This window comes from Ochotona princeps, chromosome 23 (genome assembly GCF_030435755.1).
Source record: "Ochotona princeps isolate mOchPri1 chromosome 23, mOchPri1.hap1, whole genome shotgun sequence".
Taxonomy (NCBI): Eukaryota; Metazoa; Chordata; class Mammalia; order Lagomorpha; family Ochotonidae; genus Ochotona; species Ochotona princeps.
The window spans coordinates 9648288-9667916 of NC_080854.1; the positions used below are offsets into that span (position 1 = coordinate 9648288).

At 38.4% G+C, this 19629-nt stretch overlaps 1 protein-coding gene across 4 annotated transcripts in view; it reads left to right on the forward strand.

Moving 5' to 3' along the window:
- PDE4D (phosphodiesterase 4D) overlaps window positions 1-19629 on the forward strand; it is a 691343-nt gene that overhangs the window by 426872 nt on the left and 244842 nt on the right. The window lies entirely within an intron of this gene.

Genomic DNA, 19629 nt, shown 5'->3' on the forward strand with positions numbered 1-19629 from the left:
ATTTTTCTGCTTGTGGCAGATAAACTGACTTTCTCCCTGGCTTTAGAAATAAAACTCTGGCTGTTTGCACAGATGTGGTAGGAATTAATAAGGGCAAGTGTTTCATAGTAACTTGTCGTTAATTCTGTGGCTATGTATATGTAATAATATATGCTTGCCATTCAGGCATCTTTTCTTTTTCAGTTTATCAATAGTTTTCCATAATAATTATACGGGGGGGGGGGTAATTTTAATGCTTCAACCCTTGAGAAAGTTATGTTCCTTTTCGCTTATTCCAATATTTATTCTGCGCCTTCTCCTGCTGATGTGAGAGGCTCCTAAGCATATATGGCCCTAAAGGAAAATTTCCCAACAAAGTAACTTTTGTCTCTAGAACAGCTATTTACAGAAAACAGGTAAGACTATGCCAGAGGTTAATCTTATTTTGTTTATCTTCGTGACTGACTGTAAATAAATAACTAAGGTCACCTCTTTGACATGGAAATAATCAGGTTCCAGACAGGAGAAATAAAAGCAATGATTGAGGGCAGCTGGCGGGGATAGGGTGGGAGAGGTGCGTGACGCCTCGCGGGCAGCCCTAACACAGCTCTCCACTCTGCTTGTCAGCTGAGTTCAGCTGTGAGTTCAGCTCACAGGCGAATGCATCGTGGTTTGCTGTTACTACACTAGTATTTTAGAATAGACTCCAAGGATTGCTCCCTGGGTAGTATTTCTGTAAGTTTTCATACACTAGAGATGATAACGTTGTCTCTCATGTTACTTGTCATTCCCACATGAAAGAATACACGGAATAACCCTCTCCAGGGTTTATTTAAAAACAAGTTTGCATCTACACATTTACTTGAAAGGCCTTTTCCTGACAAATAGTTAAATCCTAGGAACCACTTTGCATCTCTCAACCTCTGACACCGGTTATCAGAATTGATAAAATACGTGAATTTATTCATATATGATTTTTACTCTCTCTATATATATATGAAAAAAAAATTGACACACAAAAAATGCTATTTTTCTCTCCTTTTTTTTTTCTATAAATGGCCAACATATAACGTTTTCAAATTTTCAAATTCAAGATTCGGTAATGAACTGTTTGTTCATTTTGGTAGGCAAAAAAGATTGATTCTTCTTCCTCCACCGGGGTTTTTTGCAGCCTATTTTTAATTCATACTGTTATAATATACTAATTTAAATTAAATGAGATGTTTACATAAATAGATCCACATTAAAATATTGATTTGTAATGTACCTATTATTCCATTTAGTGATAATTCTTCTGCCTAGTATAGTCAGATTTTTCTGTAAGAAATAAATATCTGTTTATGCTAATGATTCGAGTTGAACCGCATACACATTACAGAAAAGGTCTATAATTATTAGCCCTACATCTGACTTAGTAATATAGCTGCTTGGATGATTCACTCTGTCTTACAAACTGATCTGGCCTGAGATTGAAGTAGACTATACCACTTTTCACTTTTTATCATTCAAATACAATGAACATATATTTCTTTGTTTACATTTGTGCAAGGTAAAATTCCATAAAATTATTTCATAACCAAAAAAAAAATAGGGAAGAAGCCAGACCCATTTGCACAGAGGCCTCAGATATCAGAGAACTCAGATGGATAAGTGCTTCCGGCCCCCTCCCTCCACTGCCAGCAAACACCCCTGTGACACCCCCATGCCCACCAGCCCCATGCCTTTTCAAACACCAAGCCTATTTCATCCCCTTTCGCGGTTGACTTCCCAGGACCAGCTGATTCACCCTTTATGTCTTTTGCAGACTTCTCTTTGTTTTTTCTTTCCTTCTGACCTTCTTTTGGGGGATCCATCATTTGACTTTACCACCTTAGCTCTGGTTATGTAAATGTGTTTTCTCTCCCACTGGGCCTTGGGTCACTTTCTCCAGATCTCTCCATTTGGCCCTGGGATGCTGCAGGGCAAACACTGCCTTTGGAAGTCTGTTTCCTGCCTCCTGCAAGGGTCTCATGCCTTGAATTGCTTTCTGCTGAGTTTTCCTATTTTTCCCTAACACATACCATTACAAGCCATCCATACTGGCTTTTTCATTCTAGCTTTAACTCATTCCAACAGGATAGTTAATGTTTTAAAAGGGATTTTATGGCAAATTTATGTTGGTATTTTGTACCGTTCCTTTTATTTTACCTTTATTAAAAGGCCAGGCTTACTTATAATTAGAGTACTATGAACTTAAAATCTTGAAAATAGTGTTTGCTTGTGTCACAGACTTAGTGTATGTAATAAGTGTATATGATGTACTGTTTATTTTGTTAATTGCTTATTGAATATCAAACATGGAAAGTTCTAGCAGAAAGTAATTATGACATCTGTTTTTAAGTATATCTTTAAAAGATTTACACAAGTTAAATTAAGAAAAATTTAATGGATGTATGTTTTTGTGCTCACAAAGTTAGCAAAAGTAGCAAATTCATTGGTGAGAATGTTGTTTTCTGTTTACATTGTTTCAGTGATTATATTCTACCTTCAATTTAAAGAAATAAAACAGTAGCATTTCCATAAACACTTGTATCTTAAATATCCAATTTAGCCAGCATTTCTATAATATTGCCTTCCGTGTTCCTTTTTATTTCCTATAGCATCTTAATATTTATAAACATATCCAAGGCATTCCTCTTATTCATCTAATTAAGATTTGTAGGACTTAAGTAAAAAAATGATTAGCCTTCAATAAAATGAGACATGTTCTTTCCTACTGTCAAAACAGTCTCGATGTAGGGTTTAGTGGTTCTGTTTAAGATCACTCATTAAGTAATCTGAGAAAGAAAATATTACACTCCAGAGTATGACAGTGGTATTTTTCTGAAGCAAGCTTTGAAGTTGATTATTGAATATGTAAAATGGAATTTAGTTTCAGATATAGATAAAAATCTGGAAGGCTGTGCTCCAATCCTCTGGTAGAAATTACCTTTTAGGGATAAAAATGCTAGGAATGGTGTTAGGTGACATTCTGTGTGTGTGTGTGTCCTCTTACTGTATTTCTATATTAAGTGAGCTCTTTCATCAATAAAGTGTTGCACGTAAGAGCTTAGACTATTAAAATGTAAATGTTGACACCATTCCCACCACTTCCTCAGGTCTTTCCTCCTTGGAGCCCCACCCCCACTGGGGCTGGAGCCCTCCTTCTCTTTTTCCTAAATAAATCTTGCTTTGCATACTAAAAAAAATATTATGTACATTGACTGACTCATCACTATATGTATAGACATGTGTATCTATGCATTAAAGAATGAATTGCTCCATATCCCAACTGAAAGTAAGCATTTGAACAAACACTGTGGGCAGATAAAAATTTTCTGAATCAGCTTGCAACTCAGAACAATAAATTATCTCCCCTTTTTATTATTATTGGCTCTTTCTTCCTATGGTTGTAAAAATGCAGACTAGATAAGCATTTTTGTACTCTGGCCTTATGGTTGCAGTAGAAAGCATTTGCTTAGGCTAAAGGAACTAGTTTTGTAATTGAGAATGAAAAAGGACTAGCATCATTGATGAATGTGTGGCAGTAGAAATTGCTCAGAACCGCAGCATTGCACGGAAGCCCATTCTGGGTTGTTCTCATGTTCAGTTGAAAGTAAATGGTTAATACTATTTCTTTATTCTCCCTCTTCATTAAGATATGGGGGTTCTCGTAATAGTACTTCTAGCTTTCACTTTAATTGAGTATGTATTATAGGGGAGAACTCTATATAGAATTTCACATAAAATATGTTATTTAGTTCACATAACCACATTGAAAGCAGAATTACTATTTAAAATGGTGAGGTGAGGTAAATTAAAAAGTGGCCGGGAAGCCTGGGATTCAAAGCCAAGTCTGTTTATTCCAGTGGCAATACTCTTTACCTCAGCATAAAGTCTTCCTCTGCTACCTGAGTAATTACCCATTTTAATTCCTGGACATTGTCTATCTTCTGAATGCATTGTGGGGTCTAGGATGCTGAGGTAGGTTCTGGGTGTTAGTGAGGGTGGCACTGGACCTGGGGGTGAAGGAGCCACCTGACCTGTTCACATCCCTCGCTGAAGTACCTGGGTTTAAGGCCTGACTCTGCATGCATTTCAGCATCATGCTATGAGGCCTCTTGGGAGGTATTAAGTGATGGTGCAAGTAGTTGGGTTATAACCATGCTTGTGAGAGACCCGTGTGAAACCTGGCTCTGCCTTCAGCCTGGCTCTGCCCAATTGTTGGCAGGCATTTGCAGAGTGAACTGGTAGATGGGAGTCAGTCTCTCTCTATCTCTCTCCTTCTCTCCTTTTTCGCTCCCCGTACCCCCATCCTCATTCCCTCTCTTTCTCCCTCCCTCCCTCAGAGAGACAGAGACTTGCAGTTGTAGTCTTTAGGCTATTCTCTACTGCAGCAAGTAATTTCATCTCATCTCTCTAATGGATAATAAAAGGTAAAATATCATTCTTGTCCCCCAGTTCTGAATAAAGCATGTTTCCAATTATGTTAGCAAATTTTGCTCTGCTGTCTGACAGTTCTATAAAGTTAAATACAAATAGTATGTCTCACCTCATACTTTGTATGAAGTTTCAAACTTTTCAGGTCAACTGTGAAAAATGTATAAAATCTCCCTTCCTGAATTTTTTATCTTAGAAGCTTTTGTAAATGGGAAAACAAATGGAGTTTGCTTACTTGCTGACTGTCCAATATGTATCATGATCTTGCTTAGGAAAGTGACTGCTTCCAAGGTTGACTCAGGATTTTAAACTTGAGATAACCTACTTGATTCCATAACCTGTGTTAGTCTCACGTCTGTTAGTAATAGAGCTAGAGAATATACAGCTTTTGGGAGAAGTGACGAAGATAACTTGAGTGTTATTTAAAGCAGATATTATTTAAAACATAGAGGAAAACATAGACTGACTCACAGAAAGGTTTATTCTTTAAACTTAGAAATGATAAGATTCTAGGAAAAAAAAAAATTTGTTCTCTTCTAACATGCTCCCTGTCCCTGAAGAAGCTACCTAGTTTCTCTATAGCCAACTCTCGTTACCCTGTAAAATTAAAAGACTAAGCTTAACGGATGAATTTAAAATGTTTTTAATAGGATTCATTTTACACATGAACTGTGATGTGAAGTCAATATAAACATATATGCATTTATAAGAGATATAATTATATTTGACGTGGATGTGATTTTAAACCATTAATGGCTTGAAATATGGAGACCTATGTTAACAATAAAAGAGCCACTAAGTTTGCAAACTCAGTCTCTGTCCTTGCAGTAACAGCAAAGAACACTTGAGTGCCCAAGACTGTTGTGTAAAAGCTACTACGTAATAACTGCTGGTGGTTTATAATTCTGTTCTCTGTAGTGCTACCTTGCCCCCGGGGTGTCTTCTCTGCCTTCCGTATCCTTGTATAAATTGGGATAAACTTGTAAGAAGTTGAACTTCTGGGAAGCTTCAAAGCCCTCTGTCTGCCAAGATATCGAAATGATGGAACATTTCTTATTTCTCAGGAATCATATGTTATGATTAGAGTTAAGATGTTCATTTTTAATTCACTTATGTTTTTGCTAATGTGAATTTTTCTGGAGCAGGGAAATCATTAAATATGTGCACAGCTGACAATTCAGGAATTGATCCTGCTGGTGTATGTATACTCTAGGAGGTAGTATGTGATGTTCGAGGGATTACTCCGCTGCTACATCCATGACATATGCTGGTGGACTTCTGGCTCCCAGCTTCAGCCTGGCCTAGTCCTAGTCCTAGCCATTGCAGGCATTTGGGGAGAGAAGAGGTGGATGGGAGCTCTCTGTCTTTTTTGTGGTTTCATGAAATAGGGGTGGTGGGGGGACAGAGAGAGAATGAAATAAAGGAAAGGAAAGGAAGGAAAGAAGAAAAAAGAGGGAGGGGAGAGTGGAAGAGGGTAAAGGAGAGAAAGAGGGGAGGGAAAAGAAAGGAAAACACGTTTTTCAGAAATGTGAAAAAGCAAGCCTGAGGGTTTATGTGCTGGTGAAAAAGATCGTCATAATCAAAGCCTAGACTTCATCAAAACCTCATGTTAGGGTCTGGAGGAAGTGCCACAAGAAGACCCACTTTCTTCCTAGGTAACATAGGGGATGGTGGCATGCTAGAAAATGGACAGTGGACGTGAGGTGTCCCTTGAGCAGAAGCACTAACTCTCTGCTAATCCTGCAGAGCCACAGGGAGGGCTGGGACACTGCATGGACACAAAAACAGCCAGTCTAGGTTAGGTACTCTGAAAGGTCTTTGTGTTAACTGCATACTAAGGAGAGGATGTGCCTGTGACCCATCTCAGATATCTGTGCTCAAGTTTGGCCTCAACTAGGAAACACTTCCCAAAAATGGGGAGAGCCCAGAGCAATGGCTCAATAGCTAAGTGTTCACCGCACAAGTGCTGGGATCTCATATGGGTTCCGATTCCTGTCCCACTGTTCCACTTCCCTTCCAGCTCTCTACTTGTGGCTTTGGAAAACAGTAGAGGATGGCCTAAAGTGTTGGGACCCTGCACATGGATGGGAGACCGGACGAGGTTCCTGGATCCTGGTTTCAGATCGGCTTAGCTCCAGCTGTTGTGGCCACTTGGGGAGTGAACAAAATACAGAAGATCTCTCTCTGTCTTTCCTTCTCTCCAAAAATTATGATCTGCCTTTCCAGCAAAGATAAATAAGTCTTAAAAAAGAATGGAGAGTAATGAGAATTCCAGAACCTACAAAACAAGAAATATAAACTTTATTTCTTATCTACCCTCAGCCTTTTTAGGAGTGATGAGTGAAGATGTGACTTGGAGAAGCTAACAGAAGGCAATCTGCTGTTCAGAATAGCAGTTAGGAAATCACAAGAGAATGGGTTCAAGGAAAGAGCTGGGAAATTGTGATGAGAGAGCAAGAAAGACTTGAGAGAGGAGACGTGTGTGGAAGAAACCTATCTGATTTTGAAGAGACATCCTGCCATCTGATTGATGGCTCAGGCTGTTCAATCACGCTACCAGCTCCTTAACAAAATGGCATTAATGGACTTAATGTAGAATACATATCCTCCTTGTCTTGTGTTGTCCATGCTGGAAACTTCTGTCATAAGGGAGTTGGCTGTGAATCCTTGCATTTATCTGCTATACAAAAAATTAGAAAACCAGCAATAAGATGCAGAATATATCCACATGGGCCATGGCAACTCCCAAGGCTTCCCTGTTGTAATCCCACACAGTTAGAAAGCATTGTTTATACCTAGTGTTATCTCCTTGCTTAAATTTTAACCAGTTTCCTCCTTCTTATCAGCAGAGAAAGTGATAGTGAACCAATAGCTAAAAGGATTTTTTATGATATTTGGAAACTACTGTGAGTTTTTGGTTTCTTTCCATTTTGTATTGAGAATATTCATTCTGAGTCATAAACACATGGTACCACTGTGACTTGTTAATACAAATGTTTCCTTAAACATATTTTTGTGTGTGATTTTTGAGGCTTCCTAAAGAAGATTGATGCCATTGTACCTAATTCTCCTTCCCATTTAAAATAACAGTGAAGATGAGAAATTTGCTCTTTTTCGTTTATTTGCATGAACTGTGAATATACATAAAGAATACAGATGGTAACTCCAACATCCATGGTGGTCATCCAAGGGAATGTGGCACAGTCTTCTTCCAGGAATTCCTGTAACTGATTGCATTTCAGTTAGTCAAATTTTAATGAATGGTATACTCACATGGAATAAGCCACTACTGGTATCACCTATGTTCTGATACTGCAAGTTTCCTCATGGAGCAGCTGGCAACTGGTTGGCAGTTAGATCACAAGTAGCTAAGAACAGAAGCCCCTAAGTTTCCAGGAATAATTGGAATAATACCTTTAATAGTAATGATAGGTGCATTATTTGTCAGATGTTGAAGTTGGTGCTGCAGTAACTGAGCTTGTTGTATCCTCAAAATGACCACAGGAATGTAAAATTAGAGTCTCCCCTATAAAATCATGTTGCCCTCCCCCCCAAAAAAAAACTGGGTTGTTTAAATCTGAATCCCACCATTTATTGTAAATGCTGCTATTGTGGTTCTGGTTTTCTTTCCCTACTATCCAAACTGATTTGGCCACACTTGGGTCTCTCATGATTTGACAAAAAGCTGTCTACAGTTGCCATGTAGGCCTTTCTTCCTAAGCCAAGGTTGTTCAAGTTTTTTCTTTACTTTTCCAAGTATGAAAGGCAGAATTAGAGAGAGGGATAATCTTCGAAGCTCTGGTTTACTCTCCGAATATTTACAGCAACCGGGGTGGACCAGGGCAAAGCCAGGAACCTGGAACTCCATCCACTCATCCATCCATCCACTCATCCATCCACCCACTCATCCATCCACTCATCCATCCATCCACTCATCCATCCACTCATCCATCCATCCATCCATCTATCCATCTATCCATCCCATGTGCTGGCAGGAGCCCAAGCACTTGCATCATCTTCTGCTGTATTCCCACGTGCGTTAGCAGGAAGCTACATTGGAAGCAGAGCAGACAGGCCTTGAACCATTCATTCATATGGGATGTTGGAATCACGGGTGGCAGCATTACCCCCTGTACCACAATGCAAGCTCCCCAAGTTTCTCCTTCTAACCCTATGAGACTCAAGAACATATTCTCCTTTGGAGCTTGTCTGCCTAGTTTCCCAAGGTCGTGACCTTGAGCCACGAGCTCTAGGGCTGTGTAGAGAAACAAAGCATGGACTACGACACAGCAGGGTCCCTTAGAGAGCTGGCCAGTTCCTGCTCCTTCAGCCTGTTGAGCCTGGCCCTCTAGTCAGACTATGACTAGCACTGCTTGCTTGCTCTCTGGCATTGGCCACTTGGCAGAACCACAAAATATTTAAATAAACAGACCTCAGAGAATCCAACATCATCTAATTCTCCCCACTTCTCACCCCAAGGAGGAGCTGGCAAAATTTTGCCAGTTTTTGACATTTCCAGTTAGAGTCAATAAAAACTCCTAGAAACAATGGGAATGCTTAAGTATTAAAAGGTATTTTTGAATAATGTTTATTGAAAACTTGAACATAAAGCTCAAAGTTAAAGAAAACTGAAAATTCACTGGACGATTGCACAAAGCAGTTGTATTATAGTCTGTGGTGGACTTTCATTTTTTTAAAGATTTTTTTTAATTTGGAACAAACAGAAAGAGAAGAGACAGAGAGATCTTTCATCCAATGATTCACTTCCCAGGTGATAGCAACAGCCAGAGCTGCACTAATTTGAAGCCAGGAGCCCAGAGCCTTCTCTGGTTCTCCCACATGCATGCAGGGTCTCAAGGCTTTTTACCATCCTTGGCTGTCCTCCCAGGCCACAAGGAGGGAGCTGGATGGGAAGCAGGGCCTCCAGGATTAGAACTGTCAGCCATATGGCTGTGAGATTAACTAATGTCACAATAATTCGATCACAGCCCCTCAAAAAACTGATTTGGTAGAGTATGCACAGAGCTAAGGTATTTGAGACCTGAGCAATTTTCTGTGTAGGATGTAAAGTACCATTTTAACCAAAGCCCATTCCAGAAATTGGACTCAGATCATTAAAATTTTTGAAGTTCTGTAGCTATTTAGGTAGCCCTAGTTCTAAATTCACTCACTCTTCTCCTATAGAATTTAACCAAGACAAAAAAGATAACAAATTCAGTTTGCCAGGTGCTTCCTTTGTGCCAGGCATTACCGCCTTTGCCCCACATGACAAAGCTTGTGAGGCACTCATCCTTCAAAGCCTCATGTTACAGATGAGCCAACTGAGGCCTAGTAAAGTCACTTGACTTTACTAAATCATGTGTAACGTATGAGAAATTCATGGATCCACATACTTTTTCAAGTGCTAACATGTGACCTTTGGTGATGTTATGTATGTGTGTGTGTGTGATGAATGAGCTAATATGCCAAACATGCCCAGCATGCCTGCTGGTTCCTTAACGAGTATGCAGAAAATGTACAGCATGTATTTTCCACACTATATATTGATATGACTTATTAACTAACCAGGAACTATCAATGTGAAAAATGAGGCTGCTAAGGCTTCTTTTCCATGAGGTAGGGTTTTTGGGGGAGGGAGGAAGAGGGAGGATATCTTGGAATGAAGCATTTGTGCAGAGCTGGGTATTCTTGATAAATCACATTAACCATGTGCTTCACAGAAGATACAACTGTTAATGAAATAAGCAGTTTAGCTATGGAAGCAGAATAAGACGTGGGGAATCAGATGCTAAAACACCTCTGAGTTTGTTCTTTGAAATTGCATTGGAAGCCTCCAAAGGAAGTGGATGTAAAGTGCCTGGACTTTACATTTCAGTGCATACACAGAGGGGATTTTTCTCCATATGACTTTCCTGCTTGTGGCTTCCTGGTGGTTCAGTCTTACACTACCAGGTCCTCCCCTACCTCTCTGAATTCCCATCTCCTGTCACCCTCACACACACACACCCTTGCTTGTACAAGTGGCTAATCATTGTTCACAGATCAACAGTTGCTAAACCATTATTCGCTGACCCATACATGAGTCTCAAGCTCCCAAGAGCTTGCTGCAGTCAGGGCAGGCTTCCCCTTCGGGTCACACCTCCCCTCCAGGTTCGCTCAGAAGAATAGGCTTAAGTTTCTTGCTCTGTTTTTCAAATGGCAATAAAGATAATTTAGATGGCCATAGCTTCACTTAATCCCTACGGTAGGAAGTGTCACTTCAGGATGAGGAGTGGGTAGAAATAGCAATAGTACAATACAGAGAATGGGGTTTGGGCCTGGTGGTTAAAATGCTGGTTGGGATGCTTGCATGCCATATATAGCTGAGTACCTGGCTTTGAGTTCCAGCACTGGTCCCTGACTCCAGCTTCCTGCAAATGCGGACCCAGGAAAGGCTGTGAGGAAGGCTCAAGTAGTTGCATCCCTGCCATCCACATGGGAGACCTGAACTGAGTTCCCTGCTCACTGCTTGGCCCAACTTAGTACTACCCATTGCAGGCATTTGGGTGCAATGAAAGTATCTCTTTGTCTTCACAAATGACTCATTATGTTTTCCTGTTTTTTGATGATATAGAAAAGGATCAATGCAATATGTATTTGGGTGTTTCCCACACTTCCTTGCTAAATGATGCATATGTGGTTGGTTCAAACTCACTGTTGTATAGGAACAAGCAAACTTGGTTGAGATGTTAATTTGAAGTAAATAGCAGCTGTGCTAGCCATCTAAGTCATCACTGATGACTTAGGTAGGATTCTAATAATCATTTCAGTATAATCACTTCAGTATGATTTCATACCTACATTAACCAGCTCAAGGCAGGCAGTTCTGAAGAAAAGTTTATTTGGCTCACAGTTTTAGAGTTTTCCAGAGCCGAGTGCTGGCATTAGTTCCTCTCCTGTGAGCATCTTCTGAGACCTCCCCACGGGAATTAAGTTCAGCTGTATCTGTGGCCATGAAACATTGAATATTTCTCACTGCAACTCTCGAAATGTTGCAGATATTGTTTGATATCATACCTGCCTGTCCTGTGAGTGTGTTATAGGGCAGGTAAGGCTTGTTCACCTTTGTCCAGGAATAAACCACTCTTCCCAGCACAATACCTGCTCCATCCAGCCATTCCACGCCTGTCAGTCACACGGAGAGGAGGACAGTGAGTTGTTCAATACTACAAAGCATTTTGCAATCCATTATTTTTCTTTCTTTTTTCCCTCTATTTTAACTGTCTGACCTTTTGATCAGTAGTGTACCTACTAAAGCAGTTGTATAGACAGAATTTACTCGATGACAAGGAGATTTTTCCTGGTTCCTGTGGATTTCTTTTACCCTTAGTTTTCTGCCTCCCCTAGGATTGCTGATCTCCGGTGTCTCCCAATGCTTTCGGTTCACCTCGCATGCCTTCTGCTCTAGGAACTGCACTTCCAAGTTTGCATAAACGTTTGCTTCTTGCCTGAGTGACTCCCCAGAGTATCATCAACTAATAATTAATGGTGTAAGCAGAAATGCAAGTAAACGTGGTGAACATGATAATCACCAGCTCACAGCTAATGAGACTGATCTTTCAAATCTCTCAAGTGGTGGTTATGGACAGCCAGGACCTCTTGGCGTGAGGTTCACTCCAACCCTCCTTTGTCAGTATGAGCATCTGGAAGTCAATGCAAGTGTCAGGCCAAGGAACTTCCACTGCTGACAAACTGAACCAGAGACAAGCTGACCTTAAAAGTCAGGAGCCACTTAGGGATAGCATTCCTCTTTCTGTTGTGTGCTTCTCCCCTCCTAGGCCAGGGATTGGCTTTGCCAAATCTTTAGACTAAAATAGTTTTCAATGTTAAGAAATTAAGACTTAATCATTAATAATAGAGGAAGTGATTCATTTAAATATTGTCCAAAAAATTTTTCATCTACTTTGCCATTTGATTCAATGCTATAACTTAAGCTATACAGTCATGAAAGAAGAGTTTCATTTCTGTAGGTGTTTTAGTTACAAAATGAAAGGTATGTTTTTCATTGCTTCCTTTCACAGTGTTTTTTAAGCTAATTTTGCCCCAGACTCCCTGCAGGCTGTTAGAGACAGCAGTGAAAATATATAACCTCACTTGCATGAAATTTACAATCTGGTAGCTATTTAAAGCACTTCTCTGGAGCCCAGGATTTTGAGTTTTATCCGCAATATGATTTCATTTTTGTGAGAAGAGAGTACATTTATAATTAGCAAGAATTTCAGTTGTTTCCAGAAGTCCAGCAAAACAGAATGATTTTAAGATCTCACCACTTGAATTTGGGTGGAATAATATGAAATAAATCAGGATTATATGATTTTTTTTCAGACCAAAATGTTTTCCCTGAGTTACAGAGATATTTTGTGTTCTCCCTTCATCCCTCCCTCAGATCTGTGAGCTTTTTTTCAGAGATGTTTCCATTTCAAAATAGTTTCCTTTATTATCTCCTAAATATTTAACTGTCAGTCAGTTTAAGTATTTAGATTCATGTTATTAAAATAAATATCAGAACAAGCAGATTTATTTTCTATTTATATGAATTTAGCCTTTACTTTCTCAAACATGTCCATATCTGTAGAGAATAGGGACATGAGAGGGGTATCACCAGGAACAACCAGAAGGAAATGAATTTTAAACAAAAAATAACTCACTAAATAAGTAAGTGACGTAATTTACCTTACCATCAAAATCTGACTCCACAAATAGTCTCCGGGACACATTCACTTTAATAAATCTAAGTTAATTTCTTTAAATGTTTGTTTAAGGTTCTGTTTCACTATTTTTTTTTAAAAAGGCAGATAGATTGTTTCCTTTCCCCCAAACAGCTTCCCTGTTTACTGGCTAACTCTCTAAGTAAATTCACTTTGCTATTAACTTTTGTTAGCATGCATAATGCATATCTGTAGCCGCATTAATCTGAATAAGGCCATTTCACCAAACAAAGATCTTTTGAAAGAACTGTTAAAAATCAGATTCCATGCAGGGAATGAAAAGAAAATTGCATTTGTGTCCCATTTATACTTCAGTTAAAGGACTTGACATTGGGGATTACAACTGCCATATTAAGGCATCATGCAACAAATGTCCAACAAATATCAAATTATCACCAGCCTTTCAAAGTGAATCACATTATTCCATGGTCCCTGGTCCTTTGTGTGCAGTCCCAGCCTTTTTGGTGTAGCTGTGACAGTTTGGGCTCTGTAAGACCCATTCGAACCCACTCTGACTTCAGAACCTGTTCTCCGTGGTATACCCCACCCCTCCAAGGCAATATGAAAGCAATTCCACCTTGACGAACTTTGGCTAGTAGTCAAAGAAAAGGATTGTATTTTGTTTGTGAACTATAATTCATGCTTGTTAATAAATGGTGACTTTTCTTGAAGATGCCCCTTCTCTCAGCTTTATGCTCTTGGTCATCTTTTCAAAGCAGCTAGCTTTTTGAATCTATTTGTTGTTGTTGTTGTTGTTGTTGTTGTGACTTTTGTTTCTGATCTGTTGGTGAATCTGATTTCTGTAGATTGTTAGTCACTCTAAATATAAAGTGCAGAGATACTTATTTTACAATTCCATGTGTTACTTCTTAAGAGCAAATGATTTTAAATTTCCAATATGCAAAGAAAAGTTTTACTTAGTTTATTTCGACAAGATGAAAGGTTTGCTCAAATTGCCAAATACATTTGCTTTCATTGGTGTGTTTGTAAACATATATGTGCATGATGGAGGATATAGAATACATAGCTATAAATATGAACTTTGGACTCCAGAAGTTTGCCAAAAGCTTCACTCGATACCTCCTACATACTTATAGGAGTAACCACCGCTCTCAGTTTCAAGTTCACATAAAGAATTTGTAGCCTTCCCGTCAAATCTTCACTAAATATAAAATGAACACCTAATGTCTTTTGAAATATTTCTCAATGAAAAGTATTTAAAGTCTTCTTTGATTTCCTGCATTCCCTAGTGCCCAAATTCATAATATGAATCTTTTAGGGGTAGGGGGAACTCTTCAATAATCTCTCTGAATGGGGCAGACAATCCATTTTCTCTAAGGTAGGGTAGATTCAAGAAAAGATAATCCATGGGAATCAGCCTAGGTTGGAGCCTGTGAGTTCCTATAATTTCTGATGGGAAAGGAAATGAAAAATCCCTGGAAACTTCTTTGGAGTTTGATCATAATTGCAGAAATGTTTATTCTAGTAAAGCCAATTAAATTCATTTATGCTGGTAGAGAGGACTACTTCATGGTGTGGGAGTTTCTAACAGGAGTGATAGTTGAAAGTACAGATCCCTCATAATTCTAACGACTGAAGAGAGATATCTCAGGAACCCTCGCTCTGTGCGTAGCTGGAATGTTGTAGTACATGTAAAGATGTTTAATCTGGAGTCCATCGGAAAACAAATGTGGCACGTAGAGTTGATTTTTCTGCATTAACCATTCTAATAAAAGAAATAAGAAACATGTAGAAAATCTGTAGATGATAATGTTCTATATGATTTTGCAACTATTCATTTGGTTCCTTGTAAACGTTAGTGGCTAAGTTTTTAAGTTTGATATCAATTTGATGTTACCTTATCTGCTTCACTTCATGGAAAGTATTTCTATTTATTTAGACCCCTGGGAAAAATCACAGAGCTGAGCTATAGAAGGCCAAAGGCCATTCAGTCTTTCCAACAATGTGTACAAGAAAGATAGGAACTAGTTCTAAAGTGAACTGAGTTGAAAATGAGATGCCTGCCTTTACAACTGCACTACCTTGGACCAGGGGGAAAGCTGCCCATTGCATGAAGCCATGCACAATGAAAGGAACAGATACAGTACTGGGAACTAGCAAAGCAGAGAGAGGGAAAGACACCTTGAAGTATTTTCTTTTGTTTGTGTTTCCAAATTAGTCTTGACAGAATTTACTATTTGAAAATGTTAGAATTTCAGCATTTACCAAAATGGTATTTGATATGAAGTATATATCATCGTTCCCAAACAAAACAGTGATAGAGAGTTCACAAAGAAACTGTCATAACAGAAACAGGTAAAACTTACTAGTACTTAATTTACAAGTGTGAAAATTGTCCTAATCACGTTTATTATCTGTTAAAGTCACATGAATAAGGAAAAACATGACATCACTTCCAGCAAAAGTTGAGCTTCAAAATTCTTTGACATAACCTTTTAAAATTCACATATATATGTGCATATATATATAATCTTCTACATAGTATATTATTTATAAATGTTACTTATATTCAGTGTTCAGATGTGTATAAATTAATTCAATTATAATAGGCTCCTATGATATTATATGGATATAAAGCTACAAATGCTTTTTGTTTATAGAAAATTTCAACAATTTTCTGTAGCTTTGTATAAGTTAGTTTTTATATGTACAAATTTCTATTTAGCTTATTTTCTGTGCCAGGTTTTAGAAATGCATGTGTGTCTTCCTTTCCCTACAGAGAGAGAAAAATAGAAGGAAATCCAGTAGTTCCCAATTGTGATTCAAGTACAGAGAAGAGAACACATAAAAGATTGAGTTGAACAAAGTGTTACATCTGAAATTCAAAATGCATTTGGCTAGGTGGTGTATGTGTGTAAAACACCAACAAAACTGGTTATACCTATTGCTTTGGAATAATTGTTGGAAAGCATGTACAGTTGGCCATCAGCTTTTAGTAGGAAATGCCTGCTGTGGCAAACCAGATGGTACAGAAAGACAAAGTAAACATGGCTCCCCAGCCTGGAAAACTGTGAGAGGTGCACAAATCCAAGGCAGGCCCTGGTGTTAGGAGGGGCATGACTGCTCATGACGTATGTTGTGTTCCTCATCAAGACCTCCCATTCTTGCTTAGGAATGAGTTCTGAGAGCGTTAGACAACACAGCCTTGGCCCGTAGGAAAGGAAACTCATGACACATCACTGCCAGATTCACCAAACTGTGCTCAGCCTTCAAGTTCTCAAGTATGTCCCACGTCATTAAAAAAAATTAGACTAAAATAATGAGATAATAACAACTGAAAATAAATTATGATTGCAATATGAAATATATTTCATTGTAATCGTTTTAGCATCGTACAGTCATCTAGAGATACAGCTGTAATTCTCACTCTCACTACCACAGCGGTTTGTTGACTAGTATCTACCAGTCCATGATGAATAGCAGGGTGTTCCAGCCGTTTAAATAGAGATGACAAGAAAACCAAAGAGAATCACTTTAAAACAGTTCCAGAATGAGCTAGAGCAAGTGGAAGAGAGAGAGAGGAATGCACCCAAACAGCACTATGTTCCCTGAACACTCAAAACATCTCCTTGCACCGTTAAAATTTCCCACAATTGAATTTTAACAAACTTACTGCTATCCCTGATGGTCTCCTTTTTTTATGATGATGGTTTTTCCTTCTTGCAATTCAGATAGTATAAGCAGGCCTCTGTGGTTGATTTTATCTTAATGGAAACAGATTATCTTTATCCCTTTTTCCTGAGACTCCTACTTTGAGGCTGAAAGGTCATTTTCATTGTGGACAGCGTTTGGGAAACCACATAATGAATTCAAATACATTCATGCCTGCTAAAAGGAAGCTTCTCTTTCTCAAGTTCCAGAGCTTACGGAGCATAAACCATTGGGTTTTGTTGAATTCTTTTCAAAGGAATCTGTTGTATCATTTCTTTAATGTGCCATTTGTAGAGAATGGGAAAATTCTAGGCTTTTTACTTAATCTTTATCCAAAAAGTGCATTCTTCTCCGTAATTGCAATTAAACCCTGCTGTGGTTTTGCAACAGTTGTCAACAAATCTAAGGAGTATTCTTTGGATACATTATTTTAAAGATCTTTTTACACATATAATTAAATTTACTTTTTATTTTTATTATGGCTAGATCTTAGCAGATTGAATGTGATTTACAGATAGAATTCTAAGAACATAATATTACTTTACTCCTACCCTCTTTCTCATTTTTCTTCAATTTTGAGGTAACATTTTAAGTTAAATTATAGTCAAAAGGCATAGTACTTCATTGAATAAGAAGTTTAACAAGTCAAAATCAAAAAGATCTTTGCAGGAATACAGACAATGGCTAGAAGCAAAATTTGAGTGGGAAAATGACCATTTCCCACATAAGTGAATTCTACAGTAATCATAGATCATAACACTAAAGAAGTATAATATTCTTGATCATTTGTGTGACAAAGATGTCAAAGTGTTGCAAATATTTGTTTGCAGCAATACTGATATGCATAGTTCTTGTATTGTCTGTCTTTCCTGCAGCAACTTCACTTTAAAAAAATTTACTTGTATTCTTGCGGTTAAGTATAAAAATATATGTGTAAACATTGCCTGTCCCAGCGTCAGCATTGGTAGGAAGCTGCAGTCAGGAGTGAAACCACAGCATCAATTTTGATATTTCATTGTGAGGCACAAGTATCTTAACAACCACGTTCCGTTCAAGCCCCTTTCCATAAACTTATCTTTGTAATCTTAGCTTCTGCAAACATTGTGAACTACTTTCATGTAGTAATGACAGAACGTTATACATCCACAAGGAAGATGTCTCAGGTTCTGCTTAGAAAGCTATCTCCAAGTGTTGCTTTCATTTGAAAGGTTATGCTCATGTTCACAGAGATGCACATTTATTAGTTCTCTTGATGTTATCAGAGTTTATGTCCATGCAAATTCTGAGAATATAAATTCTATTCACTCAGAAACAAAAAGAAGCCTAATCATCACAGTTTATTCTGCCACAATGTGCATTTTTCACTTGCATGTTCATATAGACAAAAACTTATTGTCCGCTTTCGGTGCAACTTTATTGAGATATAGTTGACCTACCAGATGATCCCAGCAGTGGCAAGGCAAGGCTTTAGCCACTAGGCTATTGTGCCAGGTCTGACTACTTTTTTCATTAGAAGACCTATGACAATTGATATGCCTTTTGCCAAATGTCAACAGTACACAAAGAATTTTTGTGTTATAAAAGCTTTACCATTGCCTAGTTTATTTCTCTTCCCTTCTTCCAAAAAAGGACAAGATCCTTTGATATTTTTCTGTGTCATGTGACTAGACAATTTGAAAGGAAAGTGAGCAGAAGGCAGGGAATGAGAAGGGAGAGAGATAAAGAAGAGGGGAGGGGAGGGGGAGGGAGGGGAGGGGAGAGGAGAGAGGAGAGGAGAAAAGAGAAAGAGAAAGAAAGAAAGAGAGAAAAAGAAAGGGGGAAGGGAAAGAAAGGGAGGAGAAGAGTAAAGGAAGAGTCTTCTATCTGCTGCTCCCCCAAATGACTGTCAGACCAGGACTGGGCCATGCCAAATCCAGAAACCAGAAATTCCATCTGTGTATCTCATGAGCACTCTAGGGCCCAGTCACTTGGACCATCTGCTGTTTGCCTAGGCTCGTTAGCAAAGAAGCTACATTCAAAACTGAGCAGCTGGGACTTGCACTGGGGCTCCTCTCTTGGCTGTTGGTGTCATAAGCAGCAGTTTAATCTACCGCACCACAACACTGGACACTTTTTCTGGAGTTGACATTGTCCATTGCAAACTCTCGCTTTCCAATGTAAAATCTAGAGGATATGAACCATCAACATCAATCATTTTGGGGTCACAAGGAAATGAGATGGAAAAGGACTCCAAGTGAGGAACAGCATTGACACCTGCTTATTGAAGCTGAGGCTTTCAGAAAGATTCACCTGTGCACGGTCACACGCAGAGGACTCCAACCCAGGCAACTCCTTTATGTAATCTTTATGTAAAGAACAGCATAGTAGTGACTAACCCCTTAAATCAAGTAGGAAATATATAAATATTTCACAGATTCTAACTACATATTCAAGATTCCTTTATTTTTTTATATTTTTTTGGTAGAGGAAAACATCATTAAGTTCTTATTCTATTTACAGAGTTCTTTGTACTCAAGCAAAATTGACTCCCGTATGTCTCCTTTTATTAAAATATATTTTTATCATACAGGCAGATTTAAATATCAAAAGAATAAAAATGCAAGCATTAAATTGCTCATAAGCTCATAATCTCAAACAAGCAATCCCCAAAATAACCTTAACTGATTTTCTGCCACTTTCTAAGCAATTATACTATTATTAGCAATTATTTAGATTGTAGTTTTAATTCCAACTTTTTAAAAATTTAGTATTTTATTAACATTATCCTGCATCA